This window comes from Glycine soja, chromosome 14 (genome assembly GCF_004193775.1).
Source record: "Glycine soja cultivar W05 chromosome 14, ASM419377v2, whole genome shotgun sequence".
NCBI classification, from domain to species: domain Eukaryota; kingdom Viridiplantae; phylum Streptophyta; class Magnoliopsida; order Fabales; family Fabaceae; genus Glycine; species Glycine soja.
Window position 1 is genome coordinate 33,866,579 of NC_041015.1, and position 3,455 is coordinate 33,870,033.

The 3,455-nt window shown below is 40.2% G+C and overlaps 1 long non-coding RNA gene across 1 annotated transcript; it reads right to left on the reverse strand.

The window, feature by feature from the left end:
* Positions 1–569: 569 nt before the first annotated feature.
* LOC114384728 lies at positions 570–2,375 on the reverse strand. The gene is made up of 3 exons (XR_003660763.1): positions 2,328–2,375; positions 1,930–2,012; positions 570–615 (listed from the first exon to the last, which is right to left on the reverse strand). It is a non-coding gene; the product is annotated as an uncharacterized LOC114384728 (long non-coding RNA).
* Positions 2,376–3,455: the final 1,080 nt, after the last annotated feature.

Sequence of the window (3,455 nt, forward strand, 5' to 3'; positions counted from 1 at the left end):
ATCAGAAAAACAAATTCAATACGACTACAACAATCAAATTTCTATAGCTCATTAAAACACAACTAGTGAGTAAGTGCTAATAGCAAACAACGAACATCAAACATCAGCAAACAACCAACACCAAGCATTCAACAAAACAACCAGAGAATGCACAGAAAAACATAGCAGACTCACAACTCACAGGCCTAAAGGTTCGACCTGCTCTGATACCACTAAATGTAACGACCCGCCTCGTCGCTACGGTATCCACACTCTAATATTCGATAATTTCAATTTTTATAAAAAGAACTCCCTTAATTTTTTATTATGCAAATAGAAGTGATTTTGTCACAACATAAATTCATCCAACAACACGCCATTACTTAAGTGATTATGCATAATTACATAGAAACAATAATTCGGTACATGTCATACACATAACGAAAATTAAATATGTTCATATATATATATATATATATATATATATATATATATAATTAAAATTCCAATTTTACATCTTTAACTCAACATAATAAAACTTAAACACAACTCTCTCCTAAAATAACGTCAACGTCATCACGTCGGCTCGGCGGCTCCTCACCAGAATCTTACTCCCTACACCCTGCCACTGTCATTCTGCTCCCACGAACAAGGTTCGTGATCATCATAGGTATCAACCACACGATACAAAATTGCAAGGGTGAGTTTACTATAAAAGAACCAATACCAATTCCAAATAACCACAATTAGCAAGGAACATAGGAAAACATGATAAGCATACACAACAATCATTATTCAACACTCATATCCAACAAATATTCATCATTCACATCCAACGATTACTCATCATCCATCCATGGACCCAATCAAGACTGCACAGAATGATGCATGCACCTAACTCAACACTCAGATGCAATGTGGTACGTACCAACAACAACCAAATATCAGGAAATAGCCTAAGTGTGTCTACATAACACTCTCACTTAGGGAACTGTGCTGAGTTTGTCGAGACCACCCGGTTGTGCACGTAACAGCCCCCCTCCCATAGGTGATCAGCCTGGGAGCCCAAAGGTGTTCCCTACCAGGTGACAGCCCCCTAGTACAAAGTACACTTGGCCACAGTTACTCTATTTCCTGTGTCGTATGGGCTATGATCATGGCCAAAAGTAAGTGCCCAAGACCATGGACCAATTAAAGCACCTAAGCATCCCCTCAGGAATGCTTAGATTCTCTAACCACGCTTGTTACCCATGTCTGGGCCATCCGACAAGGTCAGTGCACTCTACCCCCCCATGACCTACACTTCATACGACGTATGATCGTGGCCAAAAGCTAGTGCCAAAGACCCTGGAAGGTCAGTGCACAGTGCCCCCCACGATCATACACAACATCCAACGTATGAACGTGGCCAAAAGCTAGTGCCAAAGACCCTGGAAGGTCAGTGCACAGTGCCCCCGACGAACATACACGACATGCACATGCCAATGCATTTCCAACATCAATCAACAAATCGTATTTCCATGTCATTCACAACATAAACATCATCTCATCTCAATGACGTTATCAACAACAACAACAACCTCATTTCATATTCACATATTCATCAATAATAACAATTTATGTTGACATGGTCTTTATTAACAACATCATCTCAAATCAATATCATCATAATTATCATTATCATCACATATCAATTAAAATCCTCAATAGCAACATCAACAACAATTCAAACAAACACAACAATATCATTTCCACACGCACGGTCTTCAAACAACCAAAACAATATCATTCATCACAATACATATATATATCGCATCCCATCAGTTAAAACGTAATTTTCTTTGAAGAAAAATCAGCATGCGACAGGGACAGGCAGATATCCTCATAGCTAGGTTCCCTGACCCTAACTATGGTGTTAAAACGGTAAATTTTATAATAAACTCCCCTTACCTATCGTGAGCTACCCCGCGGATTCCTCATCGCGTCACTTGAAGATTCCTTTTCGTCCTTGCTCGTTGATTCCACGCAAGCCTCTACTATGCCAAAACGAAGGAGACTTAGTATGGATTTCAAAAAAAACAAAGCTAGTAACAGTGCTCTGGGTCAAACACCCACATCACTACATGAAAGAGCTGAGAGTATTTCGGGTTTTACAAAGGAACGTAATTTGGAAATTCCGACCACGCCAATGTGACCGGGGTTCAGTGTAGGTTACGAAAATAACATGCATTTCATGAAAGGATAACGCATACAAAGGAAGCATAAGACATGCAATGGCGGTTGCAAAGTTATAAAAGATGCAAAGACAAGATGAAACTAACAAGAAACAAGCATAGAACCATGGTTACCTCGAAAGAAAACGAAAGATCAGATTAGGGTTTTCGTTCTCTACCGAAACCGCAAGCCAAGTTGGAAATTCTGCTTCGGTTGAAGGGTTCCTCTCGGTGTGGGTTTTCAATGGAGAACAATGATGTTTGTGGTGGCTAATGGTGGATGTGGGTGATGGAGAAAGTACTTGGAACTTTAGAAATGGATTTGGAAGAAAGAAAGAAGAAGAAATGACATTTTTCCTAAGCTACAAGAAAGCGAAGGCTGAAATGCTTAAATAAGAGATGCTCTCGGGAACGGAAGCTTGTAGCACACGCCCGATATTTTCTTAAAGATCCCAACGGTTAAATCATGTTAAAGTGTCTTTTGAAGTTGCAAACCAAATTTCGAGAAGATCAAACGGTTAACGAAGGCTGGGCAGCGTTTCTACCGAGGCAGCTTCACGTAGTTTTCTCTAGAAGCTTCATTAAGAGGCTTCCTCCAGAAGCTTCATTAAGAGGCTTCTAGCACACTCCAGACATTTTCTCAAAGATCCCAACGGTCAGATCATGGAAACGTGTTTTGTGAAGTCGCGGATCAAATTTCGAGAAGATCCAACGGTCAATGAAGGCGGGGCAGCGTTTTTACCGAGACAGCTCCATGTAGCTTTCTCTAGAAGCTTCATTAAGAGGCTTCCTCTAGAAGCTTCCTCGTGGCTTCTTTGAGAAGCTTTCTCAAGAGGCTTCTTTGAGAAGCTAGATCCTTATCTATCCACCCCTCTATTAACTAAATTAACTTCCTTAAAAATAATTACGGATGAAAATAACGCAACAAATAATCAAACATCAAACATAATTACTAATAATATATAGATATATATATCAGGGTGTTACACATCCTACCCTTCGTTCTCGGTTACAAGGAAGATTACCCTTGGCACAAGTATATTGTTTCTCTAAGATGTGGTGCTCTCGTGAATGATTTATTTTTCTTTGCAAAAAGCATGTTATCCTTTTAGGTGGAAAAACCCGGTGGACCGTTCGGTCCCGCCAACACCCTTTTTCGGAGCCACATGAATGTTATTGCTTAGGGCTATTCATGTGTCCTCCACTTTCGAGTTTGGAGCTGAGTTTCATGATTGCCTAATTGAGGACCCTCAAGGCAATCCT